General features: G+C 43.3%; 1 long non-coding RNA gene across 1 annotated transcript; it reads right to left on the bottom strand.

Moving 5' to 3' along the window:
- Positions 1–987: 987 nt before the first annotated feature.
- LOC128313925 (uncharacterized) lies at positions 988–19,402 on the bottom strand. Its single transcript, XR_008295046.1, has 5 exons — positions 18,629–19,402; positions 18,419–18,541; positions 13,288–13,428; positions 12,682–12,824; positions 988–1,518 (listed from the first exon to the last, which is right to left on the bottom strand). It is a non-coding gene; the product is annotated as an uncharacterized LOC128313925 (long non-coding RNA).
- Between the last annotated feature and the right edge of the window lie 4,420 nt (positions 19,403–23,822).

The following is a 23,822-nucleotide window of genomic DNA, read 5'->3' as shown; positions in this document are numbered from 1 at the left end:
AGGAAGCACTTGTTGACCTTCTTAGACTCTCAGATCTCTGAAACCATTTAGGTCCATCAGGAAGTGAGGGATAGAGCCCAGACCAGGACCAGCTCTCCTGACTGCCTATCTGGTGCTTTACCCACCCCGCAGACATGACCAAAAAAATAGAAAAGCTCATTGTACTCATCAGGATAGGCCACCTGCTATAAACACTGCCACAAGTATCAGTAGCTTGATACAATGAGAATTTGTTTCTTGTTTCTGTCACAATCCAATGTAAGTAGCCGGTGGGCCTTCCCCCTTCCCTCTGGGTGAGCCCTCTCTTAGGCTCTTGGTGTTCTTGGTGTCTTGTTCATTCAGCCAGCAAATGAAAATAAAAAAAACAGAGCAAGGATGGTACCTGGGAGGGTTTAGCAGGCCAGGCCTGGAAGTGGCCCATCTCACTTCCATTGTCTGGAATTCAGTCAGGGGGCCACATGTAACTGCAAGGGACTCTGGGAAATGTAGTCTGTGCTCTGGAAGAAGAGCACTCTCATGGACACTCATGAGTTCTAGAAGTATCTCTTGAGAGGAGCAGGATCAAGGGGCCTGTCTTCACTTTGTAATTTTGTCCTGAATTTACTATGGGCACTTGAACTTTAGGTCCCTATAATATATTTATTTAAATATGGTTTCCTTTGAGGTCACTGCAGTTAGCACACTTGTAAACAGGGGGGAAAGGAGGGGGCACTGGCAGTTTTAAGCTGCTAAAAATTTCATATAGCTTTTCAGGGTTGCTTGTCCTATTTTTTTTTTTTTTTTAAGAAAGAGATTGAGAGTGAGCAGGGGAGAGGGGCAGAGTGAGAGAGAGAGAGAGAGAGAGAGAGAGAGAGCGAGCGAGTGAGAGAGAGAATCCCAAGCAGGTTCCATACTCAGTGCAGAGCCCAACATGGGGCTCAATCCCACGACCCTGGGATTGTGACCTGAGCCAAAATCAAGAGTCCAATGCTCAACTGACTGAGCTACCCAGGTGCCCCATATTGTCCTATTTTTGTTGTTATTTGGCTGACTGAATTTCATTTTGTTTTGCTTTGTTTTTTCTTTTGTGAACATTCATTATATAGTTACTATATGCTAAGGGCTACACTAAGCACTTAACATGTGTTATCTCTGTTAATCCTCATAACAATGCTGGGAGGTGAGTGGTATCATCATCCTCACTTTACAGATATGAACATGGAAGCTTAAAGAGGCTATAAACAGACTAAAGTCACAAAGCCCGTAGGTATGAAAGCTGAGATTTTAACCTGGGCCTCCCCCCATTCCAGACCCTATGCCATATACTCCATCGGCCTGTGGCTGGCAAGCTTCTGGCCAGAGCTAGAGCCCAGTCCAGCTGAGACAGGCCTCTGAAGTCCAAGCATCTCTGCCGTGTGAATTCCATTTGTTGACACTGGGGTCACCACGTACCTCTCTCCTGCGGAAGCCGCCAGGGCATCCAGGCTCCTAGAAACATTCTCACCACGTGAAGGGATGTCAGAGTTGCAGCAGCTCTTCCTTGAATATAAAACAAGTTATTTCATATTTACACATTTTTTGGTCTACATTTTGGAGATGAGTTTCACCCAAAATGAATGAATTTATGCTCAGCCCTGTATCTCTCCTCAGTAACATTGAATTCAATGAGATATTTCAAAGGGAATCTGCAGCAGTTCTCTTAAACCTCTATGGTTCCAGGCTAGTCAGATCTTTCATTACATGCTTTTAAATACTTAGAACACCCTGGGAGTGAAGCACTGGATCAATTAGGGCAAACTGACTAAAGGTTAATTTAACAGAGCCCCCAGCAGATGCTCTGCCTGTCCTTGTGGCTCGAGGGTCTAACAAGCTGAGCTACTTTGTGTAAACACCATTAAAAGCATAACTGGACCCACCAATAGAGAGTAGCTTAAAGAACCTTATTAGAAGAAAACCATTGGGTGTAAGGGTGGGGAGCAGAAGGGAGAGAAGGGGGTTGTTGAGCCATTGAACTCTAATTGAACAACAAACAAGGGCTTATTATAAGCTCTGCTCCCAGTACTCAGCCTGTGACTCCCTTTGGGAGTTTCCTTGCAAGCAGAATTTAATCACACATCTGTCTTTCCAGGGCATCATATCACTCCACTTGCCTCTAGTTCAAGTACCTGAAAAGTGTGAACAATGGATTTTGAGATCATGATGCCTTAGAGGTTTACTATGCAGGGAGAACTCAAGCAGCACAAGGCTGAAACTACTCAAAGGTGGTCCCATGGCTCAGGAATCAGGCATGGAAATGGCTCCAGTCCCGTGCACTCTTCTCTAGCAGTGACAACCATCATGGCAACTGGAAGCCATGATAACTTCTCAGGGACTCATTATCTGGTTTTCAGGTTATTCCCATGGAGGTAGGGGGAGCACCTGAGGCCCCTTCTCCTCAACTAGCCCAGTGGTTCTGTATCCTGGCTGAGTATCAGAATTACCTGGGGAGCTCTTTAAAATACTGATGCCTAGGGGTCTTATCAAAAGGATGGTATTTTTTACAAGCTCCCTGGGAGGACCTAATGAGCAGCCCGAGCTGAGAAGCATGGGAGTGGCCTCGACCCTTCTCCAGCTTGGTTGAGTACTTTGGTTCTGGACATCTTGGATATAAAAAAATAGAAATGAGGTGGGCCTCAGAGCTGCTACTCATGGCTGACAGCAGCCACTGGGTGGGCCAGCTGTACCTAAGCCTCTATTGCACAAGGAAGATGGTAGGACTGTATGATCCTCGTGGGCAGCCCCCAACTCAAGTTTCTTGCCTTTCTTCCCATCACATGGTCTTATTGCCACATGACAATTTAATGAACATTTACGGAATATTTTCATATGCCAGGTGCTGGGCTGGGCAATATAGAGAGAAAGAGAAGAAAAAGACATGGTCCTTATCCTCAAAGAGTTTAACAACAACCTTCACCAGGGAAGCAAATACAATAGTATGGAAATCAGTTTCCTACATATTAACAGCTCTTATTAAAGGTTGAGATGAGACATAAAAGTAGGATTACATAACATTTTCAGAGATTATTGGTGCTTTTCCCCATTATAGAGTTAATTAACGACTTTAAAGTCTCTTCTCCCAGATCCATTCTCTCTCTCTGTCTCTCTCTGCCTCTCTCTGTCTCTCTCTCTCTTTCTGTCTCTCTCCAGTGCATGCACATGTGCACACAGACACATACCTTCTTCAGAAACAGGAAAGGGCTAAACATAGATATTTTAGATACCAGCCACAGGCCTGCTATCTTTTTTTATGGGGAACCTGTTTGTAGGAAAACCTGAGTGAACTAAAGTTTAATCAAGGCTGCAGAATCCTAAGGAACAGGAGCCCCCATCTAAGCTCAATGTGCCTTTGCACATGGCTGCTTCAGACCCCCGCGTTCATTCAGTCAACTAAGATTTGAGCCCTGTTATGCAGATACCATGCTAGACACTAAAAAATGTTATAGTGAACCCCTGACACCATCCCCCCTACCCTACTGGTGCTTAAAATCTAGCCAGGAAGACAAATGTGAGTGTAAAATTACTACTGTTGTAAGTGAAGGTACATTGAGGGATGTAATATTGTTAAAATGGAAACAGACCCAGGACATCGAGGAAGGACCCCCCCAGAACTCGGTCATGAACCTGAGCATCACATCTACAATGTGATGGGCTGGTGACGAGGTGGTGGTGGCATTTCATTCCAGTCAGAAGGAAAAGTATAAATGAATTAGTGAGGATAGGCTAGAATTAGCGAGGATGAGCTAGTGGTTCTCAGAGTGTGGTGTTCAGACTGCTGTGGGTACCAGAGGTCCCTTCAGAGGTTCCATGAGGTCAAAATTATTCTCATAATTATACCAGGATGTCATTGCTCCTTTTCACTGGGTTGACATCTGCACCAATGACATAAAAGCACTGGTGGCAAAACTTTGGGGTGTCAGCAAGGCAGTGGCACTGAACTGTACTTGTTACCACTATTGCTTTTCCACGTACTTGTAGCTGGGAGAAAAGCCAGTTTCACTTAGAAATGCCTTTGATTAAGCAATAAAAGTTATTCTTTAATTAAATCACCACCCTTGAGTACACATCTTTTTAATATTCTGGGTGACAAATGGGAAGTACGCATAAAGCACTTCTGCATACAAAGTGTAATAGCTGCCTTGAGAAAAAGCACTTGTTTGATTTTTTGAGCTGTACATGGAACTAGCTGCTTTTATCATGAAATACAGTTTTCGCTGGGGAAAAAAAAAAAAGAAACCAAAACCAAAAACTACTGACCATAAACCATAAACCATAGTTCGTGGTTATTCAAACTTAGGTTCTTGGCAGACCTTTGTTGTTGTTGTTGTTCTTGTTCTTGTTTTATAATGAATAAAGCCCATCTGTCACTTCAAGGAAAATAACTGAAAGTGTTTGTTACCAAAGATGAAACTCAAGCTTTCAAACAAAAATTAGAACTTTAAAACTTGTACGTACTACCATGAGCTTAATATCTTCCTAATACTTAAAGACTGCAATGAGGTTGATGGTGATACTAATTAATGTGATTTTGTATATATTATATAATGAAATATGTCAACATTTGGAAGATGTGTTTAACTCGGTGAACCTGTCTTTTCCAAATAACCAATACAAGAGGTTACAAAATCATGCCATGAGTAAAGGATCCATTCAAAGTGCAAGATAGCCCTAATGGGCTTAATGTAACAGAGTATGAAAATTTCATTGGCATAGTTTCAGACTCCATACTGTAACTCACTTTTAAATTAAAAAAATTTTTTTTATCATTTTAGAGAGAGAAAAAGAGTGCGAGTGGAGAGAGGGATTCAGAGAGGGAGAGAGAGACAGAATCTTAAGCAGGCTGCACACTCAGCATGGAGTCCGAGGAGGGTCTCGATGTGGGGCTCCATCCCATGACCCCAAGATCATGACATATCTGAAACCAAGAGTCAGATGCTTAATTGACTGAGCCACCCAGGTGCCTCCATATTTTAACTAACTTTTAAGAAACTGCCACTTGTCAAGTTTTGATGTATTATTCAAAAAGAATATCCACCATCATCAGAAAAGGCTATTAAAATACACCCCTTTTAACTACATGATCTGTTTGAGGCCAGATTTTCTTCACATACCTCAACAACAGTAACAAAACAGATTGCAACTGATTAAATGCAGGAGCAGAGATGAGAATCCAGCTGTCTTCAATTAATCCAGAAACTTGCAAAAATGTGAAATACTGTCATTCTCACTAGTTTGTTTTGGAAGCTAGCTGGTTTTCATAAAAATATGTTATTTATATTAACATGTAATGGTTATATTGTTATTTTAAAATGAATTAATATGTACACATTTTTTAAATGTCTCAGTTTTAATGTCTAATCTGGAAATATTGCCAGATATAATCCACATAAACAAAAGCTCTTTGGGATCATCAATAATTTTTAAGAGTTTAAAGGGGTCCTGAGACCCAAATAGTTGAGAACTGCTGGACTGGATTATTTTGCAGTAACAAAATTGTCTTGAATCTCTGGCCACACAGAACAAATGTTTATGTCTGTCTCATGCACAATCAGGCAACTCTCCAAAGACAGCTGTCTTCCATGCGCTGACTCAGCACCCAGGTTACTCCATCTTGTGGTTCTGCTGTCTCGACATATGGCCTCCACCATTGCTGTTCTGGAAAAGAAAGCTGGAAAATGGCACATCAGCTCCTAACTCTTCTGTTCTGTGTCACGTCCACTCACAGAACTGGTCACAGGGCCCCACCCAACTGCAAGAGGGCTGGAAGATGTGAGAAAGTTTGTGAATATTTGGTGAGCAGCAAATGGCTCCAGGTACCACAGACAAAGAACGTGTGGTGAGAAACTGAAGCTCCTTTGGGAGAAATGATAGGGCACAAGTAGAGAGATGAAGCACAATGCAAAAAAGGGCAGTGGAGACCTGTAGGGCCCAGACTGTGTAGGCTGGCTTCATAAGCCATGGTGAAGGCTGTGGTCTTTCTTAGAGCAATGGAAGACATTGGATGGTGACAACAATCTCAGCTGTAGCTGTCGAAGGCCCACTGTAGCTATGGAAGGAGGTCAATGAAGGGGCACAGGAGTGGAAGCCACTAGGCTGTGCTGACAGATGGCATCTTTGGGGAAAAACAAAAGCCTGGATTTGTGGCACTTGTTGATTTATGGTGTGTAAATACTCCTGCCATGGCCAACTTCAAACTCACCAATTTGATGCTACTGAATGCAGACTCAGGCAGAGACATGCATGATCAACTCTTGTGAACCTGTAGAGATGGTTTCAGTGATGCTGAGGCAATAAAGCGAGTTAGAAAGCTACTCCAGAAAAAAAGATGATGGTAGTCTAAACTTTCATGTCCTTTGAACACACAGCTGGAGCTAACCCAGTGTTCTGTGTATGCCAGTGGCTGAAACTCCCTGCTCCACCACAAACATCACCACCGCCACCAAATATCACCAAGATTTTCCAAACATTGCTATGACATATGAGGGTGAGGCTATCTCCCTATCTCCCTAGCATTCATGCACAGTCTTACCTCCAGGACAAAAGTGTGGGCCTACATCCTTTAAGAGTGAGCAAAGAGGGGCGCCTGTGTGACTTAGTTAAGCATGTGACTCTTGATTTCAGCTCAGGTCATGATTTCACCGTTTTAAGATTGGGCCCCAGGTCAGGCTTGGTGCTGAGTGGGGAGCCTGCCTGGGATTTTCTCTCTGCCTAAATAAGTAAATAAACATAAAAAAAAAAAAAAACGAAAACAAAACAAAACAAAAAGAGAATCAACAAAGAAACATCTCCTCCCCCTTTAGCTCATCTTCCCAGACCCATGTTTGCAAACACCCTCAGATATTCTGGTAACACTTCTCCCCAACTGTTCCAAGGAGGGGGCAGCCAGAAAGCTTCCAGAAAGGCCATCCTTGGGTTTTCAACCTCTCCTGATTTCCATGAAAAGATCCACAAGAGTGAAAATAATTACAGTCTACAGCTATAGGTTGCAAATAAAAGTATAAAAAAAAACTTGCAAGTTTGTGAATGAGATGAAAATCTTGGTTTTTGCTGGCTGGTTTAGAATGGAACCAGGTGACTATCTAACAAGGACAAGGGGTAGAGTGAGGGTCCCTACCCCAGGGTTCTCTTACTGAGTTACAGTTACCTGAGGCTTAAAGTAGCAGCCAGATATGCCCTTCATCTAACCCAACCTTGGGTTTAGTTAGTTCACCCAGGCTCTTTTTCCTTCTCCCTTCCCCATGCCTGTTTTCAGAGCGAAATAACAGCTTGTGTGAACCTGAAGTGGTGCCTGGGGTGCTGCTATTTAAATAGCTCTGACTCTAAACACAACAGGTGTCCCTCACAATCTAGATCCCAAAGTTTAACTGTTTGTTTTGTTTTGTTTTCTCCAGAGGGCCATATGGATTTTTTACTTGAAGAGCTTGCCTGGCTCAAATAATAATCTCCACCTCTCACCCTCTTCTGGCCTTCCTTTCTCCCTCCCTTCCTTCCTTCCTCCCTCCCTCTCTCCCTCCTTCTCACTTTCTTTTTCCTCTTTTCTTTTCTCTTCATATAAAGCCACAGACTGAAGTCTTCCTCAGCAGCCTCATCCATCCCTTCTGATGGTTCTAGAAGTTACTGGCCCTTAAGCAGAGTGACACTACTGTCCTGGCTCTGAGCTCCCCTCTTCCTATTTCTACCTGCTGGACAAACCTCCCAACCCGAGCTAGAAACTTCAACAGATTCAGTCATAATATCTGCACCCTCATTAAAGGTCTTATATAATCTAAGTCACTAGACACTGGAGGATTCAAAGGAAGGCTACGAAGGTTGATGTGGTAGGCAGATGGGGAAGAAAATGCCACCAAAACCTGGATACCACCAAATGCTAACATTCTCTCTTGAGAGAAATGACAGGTATGAGAGAATGAAGCATGGACATACAATTTTGTTTTAGAAATTTCCATTTTTATTCCTAAATTAACTGAAACCACTAACTAAATAGAAGACCTGAATGCAGAAGAGGGCACACCTTATTTCACTGGAGTTGTTTAATCCAAATACTTCTGCCTATGTAGGTACAAGTCCCAAGTAACTAGATTAAGAGACTGACTTCTTAGATAGCTAAGTAAAAACATTTTTTAAGTTTATTTATTTTGAGATAGATAGAGAGAGAGAGAGAGAGAGAGAGAGAATATGAGTGGGGGAGGGGCAGAGACAGGAGAAAGAGAATCACAAGCAGGCTCCACACTGTCAGTGCAGAGCCCAACGGCAGGACTCGAACCCATGTACTCATCACCTGAGCTGAAACCAAGAGTTGGACAGTTAACCGACTGAACCACCCAGGCACCCCAGTAAAAACATTTTTTAAAAAATGATCTCTCATCACCATCATTTGACGAAATAAAGGACATTTTAGCATTCAATATTTCAATGAATTGAACATGATGGAAACCCTCTACATTGTCCTTTTTCACCCAACAAAGGACTGGTGAAAAGTGACAGCCCACGTAATAACATTTGAGAAGCCAAATCTCAGTGCATCCCACACCATCCAAGAGAAAGAGACTATATTTGGTAGTGATTCCCTTCAGACTTACAGAGAAGTGAAATCTCAGAGGGGTTAAACAACTTGTCCAAAGTCACACAGCTAACAATGTCAGAACTAAAATTCAATCCCAAGATGCAACTCTTTGTATTAAGCCAAGGATAACATTTTCCAGCCCCAATATTGAATAAATTTTACTAGATATATTCTTCCTGCTATATCATTCTCTGCCTATCCTATTATGTTTTTGATTTCACAAGCAAGCCTACTACCAGGTAAAGAGATTCTGGAATAGAATAAGTGCCCCTTGTAAATTATTAGCTTCCTTGATTACAAATCAACCTCAGCAGAGTTTAGTTATCATAAGTCTATTTCCTGAGGCCTCTGAGGCACTGTTGGGGAAATGAAGAATAGGTTGTGGGGTTTTTAGACTTGAAAAACCTGATTTTCCAGCCCTAGAACTCAGAGACAATGAACATGCAGACAAGCACTAACAGGACTGTGGGGAACTGCTCTGGCCAGGCTGGGACCAAGTGGGATGGATCCTCCACCTGCCAGCCAGATGGGTCTCCAGCCAGGTGACACGTGTACTGACCGTGTGACCTTGGGCATGTCACTGGGCCACAGCTTTTCCTCTATGAGTGGCAGAGATCTAGATAAAATCATCTTGAGGGCTTCTTCCGGGCTGACTAAAACAGCAGTAACCAATGTCATTCACAGGACATTTTTTGCTGCCAACCATAGAGGTCAGGCATTTCTCCCCTTTAAGCTACGTACAATCTGGGCATTGAGCAAGACTTCTTTCTTCATTGTTTTTCCAGTATCCTCTACTTTCACCAGCCTCCAGGGAGACGAATACTGGGCCAGCCCAAGCTGTTTCCCTCTGAGGAGTTCTCATGCAGGGCTGAGCTGTAACTCATGTAGCCCAGTAGCACATTTAGGTTTAGGTTTAGGTTTATGTGTATTGCTTGATTGCCTCCATTCATTTAAAAGTGTGACCTCAGTCCACACCCCCAAAATGTCCCCAGAGGGGACATGTCTCACACCCAAGTGGTCAGCTACTATTACCAGGCTGCCTCAGCCTTCTTCCTCCTCTTGTGTCCCATAGAGGTGACTCCCAGCCAATCAGAAAAGTGCCAGTGGGAGTGGACTCTGGATGTTCCCAAAGCTCCCAGTGCCAGTGACAGACTGGGTGGACTTTACTGCAGTGAGGAGGAGGAAGGGACCCCCCCACTCACCCGACGCAGTGGGGCTGGGCTCCAGGGTCTCACTCAGTGTCCCTCCCGTAGTTACATCACCTTGGTCTCTAACTTCCTGTCTCTAGAGGGAGCCAGGAGGGGCAGATGTCATTCATTCCACGGCCTCCATCCTCTTCTTCTTCTCTGTCCCTTCCCCTGTGGAGACTCCCCCACCTCGTGTGTGTGTGTGTGTGTGTGTGTGTGTGTGTGTGTGTATTGGGGGGTGGGACAGGCTGAGGTTATCCCTCACACATATACCCCTAGTGTTGGAGAGTGAGTAGTTCTTGGGAAGGGAACTACGGTAATTGAAGGATAGGGGAGAGAAAAATCAGTTTTCACTGTATCCCCTTTTGTATGGTTTGAATGTTATACCAAGAGCATGAAATGCCTTTTCAATAAAGTAAGTTTGTTTAAAAAGAATGATTTTTGAAATAATCCCACAGGGTCCTGAATCTTTTTTCTTTCTTTTTTAAAATTTATTTATTTTGAGAGAGAGAGTCTGAGAGACAAAGGCAGAGGCAAAGAGAGAGAGGGAGCGAGAGAATCCTAAACAGGCTGTATGCTGTCAGCACAGAACCCAACTCGGGGCTCAACCCCACCACTGTGACATCATGACTCGAGCCAAACTGAGGAGTCAGATGCCTAACCGAAGGAGCCACCCAGATGTCCCACAAACATGCGTATTTTTAACATTACTTTTCCTCTAGTTTCTTTCTCTCTGTGGAGAAATTCCCTATGGGGAACTCCCTGCTGTCTAGCCTTTTTAACTGTTCTCTAAATCAACTAATGCACTCCTTTTTGTCCGCCCATCACAACACTCTCATGTGAAGAAATCAACTGGAATGGCAAAAAAGGGAGGACTCAAAACTTCTCTGAAGTGGGAAGATCCTGTAAAGTGTCAACAGTCTTTCCTTCCACCCATTCAAGCATCCATCCATCCATCCATCCACTGAGATTGCTAGGTCTTGGATTGCAGAGTTGATCACAGATGTGGTCCTTCCCCTCAGGGAGCTTCCAGTCAGATGTGAGGAAGGCGTGAACTCAAGCCTGTATTGGCCTAAAATTTCTTTGCATTCCCAAACCAAAAGGCTTATAAGAAACCTGTGTTTGTGCTCACCAAGTGCCCCTAAGATTGGGCTAAATGTACCTTTAGAACAGCCCCTTTAATGCCATACATTTAAGAATCCACCTTAAACTCTGGTAAACTATGCAATTCCCCCCAGAGTCTATATAACATACAGTAATTTGTTGGTTTTTCAGGCTTTGTGGGCCTAAATGAAAGTACCAAAGAATAGGTTACAACTTTTCAGGCTTCCTTTACTCTCAGGCAAATGCTCACCCTGAAGGGATACTTGAGATTGAATGTGGCCAAGCAAGTGAAATGGTTTGGAAATAGCAAATGGCCATCTGAATGCAGGGCATTATTGCCACTATGGCAGCTGCTGCTGACGGTGGGAAGGAGCCCAGAGTTTCTTGAGGCTTTAGTGTGGGTTTGTATGACTGGAACTAAATGAAGTTACATCCCATCCATCAATCAATAGTGACAGAGTAGCCCCTAACTGTCAGGTGCTGGGACGCAGCCCTGAACAAGACAGACAAGGCTCTCCAGCCAAAAAGAAGTGGAGCTTTAAGTAATTGCTCAGGGCATGCTGACAGAGCAGAAGGCCTGGGCCAGTGCTGCCCAAACTTGCTCAGAGTGGGCTTGGATATGGTCTTCCTGTGTCTATCACTGTGCCCCCCTATTTGTTCACAAAGTTGGTCAGAAAGGCAGCATGATGGCAATAGGGACACGGGGAGTCAGGAAATAATGGAGTCCAGTCACAATATTTGAGGACACATTGCACTTCTTTCTATGCCAGACTTCTCAGTCGTTAAAGAAAGGATTTTGAAAAAAGAAGAAAGGATGGCTAAGGACAATCTGGTTCCAACAAAAGCTGTGATTCAGGAGTCAGGGAACAGACAGTGGCACCACTCTGAGAGTGCTTACCCAGTTCTTGCACACACATGCATGCACACCCACATACACACACACACACACACACACACACACACACACACACACACACCATTGCCCCCAAAGTGAGGACGTTGAGATCACTTGCTTCCAGTCATAGCTTCCCTCCCAGGACTGGATGCCAGCTGGGGCTCTCCTTTGCCCTCAAAACCCAGGTGAAATTGTACAGTGTCTGCCTTATACACGTCCCCAATTCCCATGGCCTGTGGAAGTCAAAAGCCCTCTTGAATATTTCCGAGAACTCAGGGGAGCAGTGGGGTGATGTTCCATTTGCCAGCGCTCTGGCTCCTGAACTCCAAGGTACTGAGTAGGGGACTTTCCCCATTTTCCACATTTGTCTTTATCAGTGAAGACACCACATCCTAACACACGTGCCTGTGAGTGATTCCCTCACCTGCACCCCAGCGTAAGGGATTGTTCATATTCATTTTCCTGCTCTTAGCACCAGCCTACACCTGGAATCTAGTAAGTGTTCAACATTATTTGATGAATAAATAAAAGGGAGGAAGGAATGGTGTGAGAGGTGTCACTGATGTTACTTTGAATGGCAGGTCAAGGCCAACCCTGGAGAGAACTGTGTTAAAGTCAATAAAAGTTGCTTCTCATCCAGAGTCATTCCGGTCCTGCCTGCTTCTGATGCCCTTCTGGGTCCTGGTCCAATTCCAGTCTAACCACAAGCTGCTGAGATGTTAACTGACAATGAAAGTTCATAAAAGTTCAACACATTTGCTCCCTGACCCAGCCTGTTTGCATTGAGAGGCTTCCTCTGTCTCTGCCCTACCCTCCAACTGGGTCAAGTAATACCACTGTAAAGTCATCCCTGCTCGGACTAACCCATACCTAGCCAGACACAGAACAGAACTGACTTCACAGTTCTGTACCCTTACCCTTTATGTAGAACTTGCTTCCAGAAATGATCAGTCCGCAGCACTTTTGTTTGTTTCTCCAGCTCAGCCTCTAGATCGTGGGCATTTTTGTGATTCCTTCCCCAATTCCAGAGCCTCGCTCAATGCTGGAAACATAGGAAGACCTAGTAAATGTTTGCAAAACGAACAAAGAAAGAAAAATAAAAAGAGTAAGGGGGCAGCCATTTTGAGAGTCAATGAAGAAAAATAGCAGAACTGCTTATAGCAAACAAAAGGTGGGGAGAGTAAAAAATTTGACAGAGAGAAAGATGGAAAGTTCATTCAGCATTATTGGACAGATAAGTCATTTGGCAGAGCATGCTGAGGGAGGCCTGGGTTTTCTAAACCCCAGCTCAATGTTGTTTTCATACTGGCTTTATCATCTCTGTCACATTATTTTTGTTTGTGTTTTGCAGCCTTTTGGGGATTACAACATCAATTCGCTGTCTGCTGGGTTTCACAATTCTCCCTTCCCATCAAGCACATACCATGAGGCACATACAATAATTGCTTTTTATATATCCAAGAATTTAAATTATATTTTGCTTTGCAAACTTCATGATACCCCTTTGAGATAACTGGAAATACCTGGTGATGTTGTGAAACCAGGCCTAAGAATGGCCATTTCCCAAGGTGCTCAGCAGGGCTCCCATGGTTAAGAAAGAGCACACAGTTTCAAGCTCACAGCCTTCTTCTTTACTTAGAATTCGTGTTCAGCTCAGTTTAAACCTAGGGACAAGTGGCAGGATAATCCAGATTATTGCGAGTCAAAAATGTATGCAGAAGTGAGTACTTTCCTTCAAAATAGTCTATTAATTTAGTCAAAGAGTTTTGACTTGAATTAGCAAACTGTTACTATTCTACACTTGGCTGTGTGGCACCACAAACTGTAACTACTATAACTAACCACTAGCCAATTCTGGCTACTGAGCCCTTGAAGTATGTCTAGGCTGAATTTTGAAGGCTTAGTTACAAAACAAAAAAACAAAAAAAAAAACCCTCAATAATTTTAACATTGATCACATATTAAAATAATAACATTTTAGGAGTGCTTGGGTGGCTCAGTTGGTTAAGTGTCCGACTTCAGCTCAGGATCTCACTGTTTGTGAGCTTAAGCTCTGCATCAGGCTTTGTGCTGACAGCTCAGAGCCTGCTTCAGATTCTGTACCTCCCTCTTTCTCTGCCCTTCCCCTGCTTACACTCTGTCTCTCTCTCAAAAATAAACATTCAAAAAATTTTGAATAATAACATTTTAATATGTTGGTTTAATATAGTACTAAAATTAATATTAACTGTTCCTTTTTACTTTTTTTAAACATGGTTAATGGAAATTTTTATATTACATACGTGATCTGTATTATATTTCTATTGGACAGCACTGGTAGAGACAATGCCTAGATGCACTCAGTAAATATTGTAGCAAAAAAAAAACCATGAAGATTGGATCACCAACAGAGTGAAGGGAGAATTCCTTACAGGGGAAAATAGTTCATTTTAGACAAAACCAAAACTTTGCTTGAATTATTAGTTCCATCATAATTTCCATTTCACAGTGCAATCCATTAATGAGCTAATGCCCAGAGGTTATAATGAATGGAAATTCTTTCTTTTATTTTTTTAAAAGATTTTATTTTTAAGTAATCTCTTCACCCAACATGGGACTCGAACTCACAACCCTGAGATGAAGAGTTGTCCACTCCACGGAGCCAGCCAGGTGCCCCAAAACTATTTCTGTATTACAGAATTAATGGGCCCAGTAAATACATCAAGTTGCCATTTCCTCCTTAATGAAACCCTGTGCCTAAATCTTTACATTGTCATGATTATGTGTTTTCCTACATCATCTCTGGACAGTGAGCTCTTTGAGGACAGAGACCCTATGTAGGTCATCTGTTAGAATGACCAGCCATCCTGGTTTGCCCAGGACTGAAGGTTTTTCTGGGGCTTAGGACTTTCAGTTATAAAACCAAGACAGTCCCAAAAAACTTGGATTGGGTTGGCCACTCTACATGGAAAATATCCCCCAAACCCTTCAATATTCCTTGTGCTTGATATAAAATAAGTGCTCAATAAATGCTTTTAGTTGAACTTGTACTAAAAACTGTGAACTTGTACTAATGTTTTCTCAGTTGTGTATAGACACCCCTGATAGAACTGAAGTACCTTCTAAACCAAAGAAAGACTAGTATGCGATGTTTTTTTTAAACATGGTTGACCAGAGGTTTCATAATCAGGGTGTCTTCCCAGGCATTAGCACTGCAAGAACAATCTTTTGTCCCTGTCAGGGGAACTTAGGGGGCCATTGCCATCGCCAAAGACCCTACTCAGGTAGGGGAGACAGCTAGTTTCTTGAGCTCAACGAGTTCCAGTGTACATTGTCTGTTAAACAAATGCAGCACAGTTGTGTGTTTGGGACAGAGAGGAACAAGGAGGATACAGGAAAGGCTGAGGACTTAAGGGAAGAAAGAACAATTCCCTGATCTGTTACTGGCTTCATCCAGGAAAAGTATTAGTATATGGTACCAGGATTCTGGGACCCCAGCTCAGAAACTTTTCCACAACAGACACAATCTCACAGTATGATTAAGAGCCTGGGTTCCAGAATCAGAGTCCTAGGTTAAAACCTGGCTCTGTATTTGCTAATTTTCTCTGGGCTTCAGTTCCTTATCTGTAATGGTAACAAGAATACTTAACTCATAGGCTTATTGTAAAGAGTAAATGAGCTGATGGATATAAAGTGCTTTGTGCAGTTCCTGGCACATAGGAAGTACTGGATGTGACTGCCAGCCATAATTATCCTGTCACTCAAGGTCAACGGAGAAAGTTGGTACAAAGAAAGAGCATGGACTTTGGAGCCAGATGTAGAAATATTTCAGTTCAGATCCATACAAATGTGGTCTCTTTGTGCTTCACTTTATATATTTGTAAGGTAGAATTCCACCTTGTAGGATTGTTATGAAATGGGATGTAATAAGTAAGGTACCCAGCTCATGGTGATCAATGAAGATGATTGATATTGATCAATGAAGATAATTGGTAAGATTCTTTCTCTCTCTTTTTTTAAATGTTTTATTTATTTTTGAGAGAGAGCATGTGAATAGGGGAGGGGCAGAGAGAGAGGGGGACAGAAGATCTGAAGCAGGCTCTGCATGACAGCAGAGAGCCTGATGCAGGGTTCAAACTCCTGAACTGTGAGATCATGACCTGAGCTGAAGTCAGATGCTTAACCAACTGAGCCACCCAGGTGCCCCTTTGGTAAGATCCTTTCTGTGTTCAACTCATCTTCTCTAATCTGAGTCTGAGAGACCCATTATTTTCTGTCTTCCAGTGTACCCCAAACGCCCAACTCCCATGCCTAGGCTTTACTATCTCGGTTCTAGAAACTGATCCTAAAATGCTAAAAGCCTGCCTAGCACTCAAGATCCAGCTAGAACCCACCTTCTCAAATGTCCTTTCCTCTCACCAAGCAGAGAAGGTAGCCTCGGCCAACTGTGCCCACATTTAATCTATTCCAATGAGTCAAGCTGTATTGCCCTTAGATAAAGTCAGCATTCCACAGTTCTTAGAAAGTGGCAACGTAGAGAAAAGTAATGGCAATACAGTGAGTTTATACTTTTTTACAATGTACAAATGAAAGAAGGGAGGTAAAGGAGATGAAGAAGGAGAGATGTTAAGAGGGACTGGTCAGAATCTGCAGTCTCCATGTGGCCACTTTCTGCTGAATAGGGGCCCCAATGGTCCTGGCTAGGTGCTATCTAGGCACCCACATGAAACAAGCTACAGTTAAGTATATGTTCATTTGTTAGAATCAATGAGTGATCATCTGTATCTACCTCCAAGTTGTGACAGGTAAGATTGGCTCCAGTTTTTTTTTTCTTTTGTTTCTATAATTAAAAAAAAAAAAAAAAAACTTGGTGAGGGGCACCTGGGTGGCTTAGTCAGTTAAGCATCTGACTTAGGCTCAGGTCTTGATCTCACAGTTCATGAGAGAACTGGCTCTCATCTGGCTCCTCACTGACAGTGAGGAGCCTGCTTGGGATTCTCTCTCTCCCTCTCTTTCTGCCCCTCCCCTGCATGCTCACTCTCACTCTCTCTCTCTCTCTCAAAAATAAATAAACTTAAAAAAATTTTTTAAGTAATCTCTACACCCAACATGGGTCTCAAACTCACCACCCCGAGAGCCAGTCAGGCACTCCTCCAATGGTTTTTAAAGCAATGGTTTTCAAACTGCAATGTGCATCAGAAAGGCCTGAAAAGCTAGGGAAACTCTGGAGTGCTGGGCCCACCCCCAAGGACTCTGGGTCAGTCCATCTGGGGCATCTGCATTTTAAACCAGCCTTCTGGGAATCACTGGTGCTGATGGTCCTTTGGCTGGTGGCCAGCCAGATACTGACCATTCTGTTCTCTCTTATCCAAAGGCTCACACACCCCAAGCCTCTTTCCCAGCCTCTCTCCTGATACTGCATTTGCTTTCACATATAAGCAACTCTCAGGCGTCCATAACACCTTTTCTCTTGGAACCTTAGAATAATGAAAAGTCTCTAATGGTCCCAGATGGGTAAGTTCCCCTGAATCAAAGTGACGTCAGGTCGGGCAACCTGTTTAAAATTCACAAGTCTTGTGAGTGTCTCTAGGTCCTGACAAAACAGCAGTCCCTCTAACCCGCTCCCCAATCACTGCCTCTAATCCACCTGCAGTGAAAGCAAAAGCTTGTCCTCTGTCCCACGGATGCTGTGCGAGAAGCATGTTCTGTTTCTTACAGCAGGTGCTTACTGGTTTGTTCATGATCTGCTGCCTGAGTTCAGTACCCCAGGTCTCCAGATGTCACAGGAAAGAAAATGTGACTAAGAGAAGCTACCTCTGGTCGATTTAGAAAAAGCAGAGAGAAAAGCAACTGTGGAGACTGGCTCTTTGGTTTTATCAAAATCACTAATTTCACGGACTTCACCTTCAGCCTCTGCGTGTAACATTTATCCATTTTCTTGTTTTAGTCACCACTTAGTGTTGCTGTCAGTGTTATTGTCATCTTTTTGCAAAACTTCTTACCAATATTCATGCAAAAGAAAGGTAAAATGAAGTTTCCTGAGCCCCCCTCAGGCAGCCTGCATCCAGATGTTTATCCAGAATCATAAAGACTTTTGAAAGGACTTTACAAGTGTAAAAAGCTCTCAAACAGACTGATTGACAAAATACCAACTTCGGTCCAACCTCACTCCTCAAAAACTTGTGTTTCTGGAGGAGTGATTTTAGAGGCCTAGGAACAAAGTCTAGATTTGGTAAGTTTAGGAAGGATAAGTGAAGCAAAGAATTTCTTTGCTTTACACACAGAATAACTGAAAAAGGAGGCAAGTGAGTGAGTGAGGAGTGTGGGGGAAGGGTGTTCATTCCTGTGTTGAAAGAACAGAAAGGGAGCATATTTTGCTTTTTAATTTTTTTTTTTTTTTTTTTGGTACAAGGCAGATGGGCTGTGGATTGACACTAAATAAATCCTTGAATAAATGAATCTCTCAGCTCTGGGGAGGGAGTGGTGTGGAGGCAGTGGGGGATGGTAGGAAGTGGCATGTACATATGGAGCAGATAACTTTTTTAAGGAAAGAAGGATTAAAGCAAGAACCTCAGGGCATTTCATAACTGTGGCATTTTATTCTTGCTTTATGTGGATTATTGGAGATTATCTGCTAAAAGCAAGAGCCCAGTCTAGTGTTACTGTTTGACTCACCCTTCGTTTCCTCTCATTTAAAATCTGTCTCCTCTGTGATTTTCATTTGGTCAGAGACAGACGACTCTGGAGTGTAAAAGAAGTTTTCCTGATACACGAAAGGCTCCACACAACCAACCTTCTCTAAAGAACAGAAATGAGTTTTCCTGTCAAATGCAACCTTATAAAATCGAAAAGCCCAATTAGAAGCATTAGAAAGCAGATCCATACAAGACTTGGGCAGCCAACTGCAGGGGCCTATAAAGCTCAGAGCCGCTGAAGCTGGGTAGAGCCGGCTGGTGGCAGAAGCCGCGCCTCTATGGGCATGCGCCAGCTTTTCACTGCACCACGTGATCTCTGCAGGTTCTCGGGGACTTGTGCTTATGAACCAGGCAAACGCTCGTGCTTTGCCTCGAATGTTACAAATCACCTGAGAGAGAAGCTGTACTTCAAAGGGAAAAGTCTTTCCTTGGGCTTTGTGGAGCCAGAAAGCAAGGATGTTCTAAAGTGAAGCCCAGCGGAGGCGGGGTTCAGCCTCCTTAAAGTTCAGCTGGGGGTTTCTAGACACAAGGGATCATCTGGGAAGGTTAAAAAGTAGTCATCTAGTAGTCTCAGGAATTATGACCTCATAGAGCAATGGGCTTTGGGGCCAATTCCAAAGTGTGGATTCTAGTCCTGGTTCTGTTTCCTATTGATAGTCTGACCTGAGACAAAATAGTTAAATTCTTTAAGTCCCAGTATCTTTATTTGTGTGACAGGAATAACAACATTGTCCTCACAGGCTTGTTGTGAGTACTTATGACTTAGTATGCTGAGATCTCCTTCCTTCGATATTTAAATGCTCCAAACAAATGCTCAGTAAATATTACTTTCATTTTCCTGCTGCTTCTGCCCTCTTCCCACCTGCCCCCAAACTCCTTCCTTCAATCAAAACTGCTGCCGTGCCTACCTGCCTCGGAGATTTATTTCATAATGTCAGAAGGGGATGATTGGATGAAACCTGAAAACATTGATGAATTCCAGTAACAGACGCATGCATGGGTAAGGCCTATTGAGGGCAGCTATTCAGGGGTAACCATAATTTGCACCTGATATGAAAGTATTTCACCACCAGAGAAACTGCCTCACAATTCTGGTCCAGGTCCAGCTGGAAGCAAGAGCAGGTGGGTCCCCAGCAAGTCTGCAGGCAAAGGGTAGAGAACCAGCCCATCAAGAGAGAGCAGCAGATGAGGCAATGGGGAAGGGGTGGGCCCAGAGGAGACAGGGAAGTTGAATCAGGGAGAAATCGAGGCCGAGGGGTGAGCCAAGGGGGAGGACACGTTGACTTTACAAGCAGAGTGAAGTCAGGGGAGGGGAGAGACTCTAAAGGCCTCTCCAGGAATTCTGGTGCAGGGACTCGAGGGCAGTAATCCTGACAGAATGGTGATTTGAAGCTATGTCTACATAGCATTCTATAGTGACAAAGCCAATTCGTGTATTGAAACCCACAAAATGGAGGCCACCCCACAGTGCCCTGTCCCAGGTCACAGATCTAAAACCTAAGTCAGCCTGCATTTACAGGAAAACACCTCACTGCCAAGGAAACCTAACATACACCAATCAGAGCACCAACTCCGATTTGGCTAGCTCACCTTACCCTACAAAACAGGACCTGCTAGCCTTATAAGGAAATTCTCATCTTCTAGCCAATCATGCTGTTTCTTGTTGCCTCTTCCACTGGCTCTTGCCCAAATATCCCTCTGCAAGAGGGCTCCACTGCTCGTGTGAGTGCTGTACTCCCCCAACCCATGGATTGTTTTCCCTTAAATGAAGGACGTCATATTCATTACTAAATTGTTTTTGTTTTGCCATTTGACAGAATAAAAATAGGGGGCGGTGGATTAGACCTAACAGACCAGTAGGAGGGAGGTAGGGCTGGGGATGGGGCCTTGAGCACACAGAGAAACTTGGCCTAAGAATCTGTATTTTTTTTAAGCTTCCGCCAAGGATTCAATTTGGGAGCTCCTCCATTAGTGGTGTCATGTTTTGCATGACAGTGAGCCAGCACAACCATCTGCTAGATCGCAGTTCCTTCTCTCATTGTTATGTAAAGCTCATGTCTCAGCTCACAGTGGTTTCTTCCCCGCAGGGACGTGAACAAGGCATTATAGGCACAATTCCTAAGGACCTATAAAAAAGGTTTCAGACTTAGAAAAAAAAAACTGGCTGTAAACTGTACAGCATCAAAATTAATAAATGTTTACATGCCTGCAAAATGTAACTTTTTCAAGTACCCAAATATAACGCCGTTTCTATTTTGTTATACATAAACGATAGTCAAGTATTCAAACTGTGTTCCTCAGTTGCTTCTTCTATGTAATGGGTATATAATAATAGTACCTTTCTCAGAGGTATTTTTTAAGTCCTCAGTAGACATTGGGGGAATAAATGTGATGTGGAACGTGAAGCCCTACGGGGCCCTGGTGCAAGTTGTGCCAGCATGACTTCAGCAATGGTGTTGTCAATGGTAAGGAAGATGACGGTGAGATGGTGAGAGCACACTTTTTCCACACAATACGTTTAAGAAATCTTGGTATACTAAGCATTGGTGGCGTCGATATTCCTCTAAAATACAGTGGTGCAGCAGGCCAAAGCCAAACCGTAGTTCTCTATAAATAGCCCCCCACCTGCGTGTTCTGGTCCGGCTGATGAGGATGCGAGGATGTGGCGTGGTGCTTTCAAGTCACAAAGTGTGCCAAGTGCTTTCACATCCTTAATCTTCTTTCCTCCACGTAGTGCCCTGGAGGAATCAGGGGTGAGCTCTGTGAGTTTGAACAAGCCCTTTAACCTTTTCAGGCTCAGTGTTTTCATGGTGAATTGGGAGAGAGAATTCCTGCTTTGAGCAACCCACAGTCTTGCAGGAATCAAAAGGGAGACTGTATGTTAAAGTGCTAAACCCCATGCCCACATATAAATCTCCGATCTGCCCTTATTTTGGGAGATAGGAGACTAACGTTGACAGAAATGACCTGACGGGTGCACAATCTCTCAGCTTACAAGAGGGAAAGGCGGGACGGGAAATTGGGTCAGTGTGCCTTCCTTCACACAGCACAGCTTCCTGAACGGCTAATATTCCCTGCAGGCCCTTCACGCAGAGGCCAAGTAAGGAAAGGCTCAGGTCACACAGACCCCTGCAGGCAGGGTTTTGTAAAGCAGACTTGGCCAATAGATCACTGCACCCCGGCCCCATAGGTCAGGCCACCAACTCTCTGTGGGAAGCGTGGTTTCCCGTGTCAGCCTCTGCGCCAAGCCAAAGGCCTTTGGGGGATATTTAACTCTTTGCTACATCCCAATGTATATAGGGTTGTGAGGTGCAGTGGGGCCTAAGGTTCCTGCTGATGTGGTTATGAGTTGGCTAATGAATGTATTTCTGCCTGAATTCAGGATAACAAGAGCTCCCATTTCTTGAGTGTTTCATATCGGTACTTTACCCACATTATTTCCTTTGATTCTTACTGTAGCCCTCTGAGGACATAAGCACTCTTATGATCTCCATCCATCAGGTGAGAAAACTGAGGCCCTTACAGGTTAAGTTACACTTCCAGCGTAATGCAATCATGTCTGTCAAAAGATAGGCAAGAAAGGGGACAGTCTGATCTTCAGTACCAAATGCATCTTTGGCAACATTGTGGACAACAAAAGCCAAGTCCCTTTTCCGTTGTAATTTGTTGAATAACCTGCACAGCTTCTCTTTAGTAGATCTGAGTGGGACAAGGTTGTTCCTGTTGATTGACGGGGATTTTAGTATGAATATTTAATGCGCAGGGCAGCCGGTACACTTGGCTAATGTAATATTTCAAGCTCTGTTTTCATACTGAAGGGATTTGCCCTCCCTTAATGCATGTCTACATCCTGTCCCAATCCTTCCAACAGCATTTTCCACACAGATAATGCCAGTTCAGGGAGCCTCTTTTTCCCAGCTCTCAGTTTAAGATAGCACTTACTCTTATCTTGAGATAAGGATTTTTGTGATGACAGAATGCCACTGGGCATTGTCTTGATTTTTATCATTTCCTGTCCAGGCCCTCCTTGCCTTCTTGGTTACAACCCATTGACAGAATCAACGTGGCTGATGTCATTCACATGAATCGTTCATGCCTTTACCATCCTATCTCTATATCCATCTCTATCCCTCTCTCTGTCCCATTCTCTTTCTCTTCTTTCAGCCAAGCCAATTAGATTAGCAAGGACTCTATCATCAGGATGTACACTCTTGTTTTCTGTGTTTCTGAAAACTCTTGAGGAGCAATTGCATACAACTAACATTATATTTATAGTGAAAGATGAAATACTTTCTCTCTAAGATCAGGAACAAGGCAAGGATGTTTCCTCCTACCCTTTCTGTGAGGCAAATAAATGTATGCATTTAGATTGGAAAGAAATAGGTAAAACTGTCTTCATTCATGCATGACACAACATTGTATGTACAGGGGGTTCCTGGGGAGCTCAGTAGGTTAAGCATCTGACTCTGTTTCCGCTCAGGTCATGTTCTCGCAGTTTGTGAGTTCGAGCCCAGCATCGTGCTCTGCGCTGGCAGCCTGCTTGGGATTCTCTCTCTCCCTCTCTCTCCGCCCCTCCCCTGCTCGTGTTCTCTCTCTCTCAAAACAAATAATAAACTTAAAAAAATATTTAAAAAAGCATTGTACGTAGAGAATCCCAAAGAATCTAGGACAAAATACTAGAACAAACAAACAGGTTGAGTTAGGTCCCAAGACACAAGAGCTAGACACAAAAACCAGTTATACTCCTGTATATGCACATCCAACAATCCAAAAATAAGATTAAGAAAACAATTGCATTCGCAATAACATCAAAAAATATATGTAGCAATAAATTAATTTAACGGTGGAAGACATACACTAAAAAGGACAACACGTGGATGGGACACATTAGAGAAGATCTAAATAGAGGAAAAGACATCCCAGGCCCATGAATTAGAAGAATCAATCAATATTGTTAGGGTGACATTTCTCCCCAAATTGATTCATAAATTCAACACATCCCTATCAAAATCCTAGCCTTTTCGTATATGTTGACAACATGATCTTAAAATTTACATGGAAATACAAAGGAACTGGAATAGCCCAAAACAATTGTTAAAAAGAACAAAGAGGACTTATACTACTCATTCGCAGAGTTTCCTATAGAGACACAGGAATCACAGTAGTGAAGACAGTGTAGCATTGGTACAAGGACAGACATGTAGGTCAATAGAACGGAATTGAGAGTCCAGAAATAAATCTCACAGTTGTGGTGAGTTGATTTTCAACAGAGGTACAAACACAATTCAATGAGCCAACTGTAACCTTTCCAATAAATAAATGCTGGGACTGGATGTCCATATGCAGGAATCCCTACAATCTGATATGCATATACAAAAAAGTGC

The sequence above is a fragment of the Acinonyx jubatus genome, chromosome C1 (genome assembly GCF_027475565.1).
Source record: "Acinonyx jubatus isolate Ajub_Pintada_27869175 chromosome C1, VMU_Ajub_asm_v1.0, whole genome shotgun sequence".
NCBI lineage: Eukaryota > Metazoa > Chordata > Mammalia > Carnivora > Felidae > Acinonyx > Acinonyx jubatus.
Note: the sequence above shows the minus strand (reverse complement) of the source record. Positions and strands in the feature narration are given on the sequence as shown.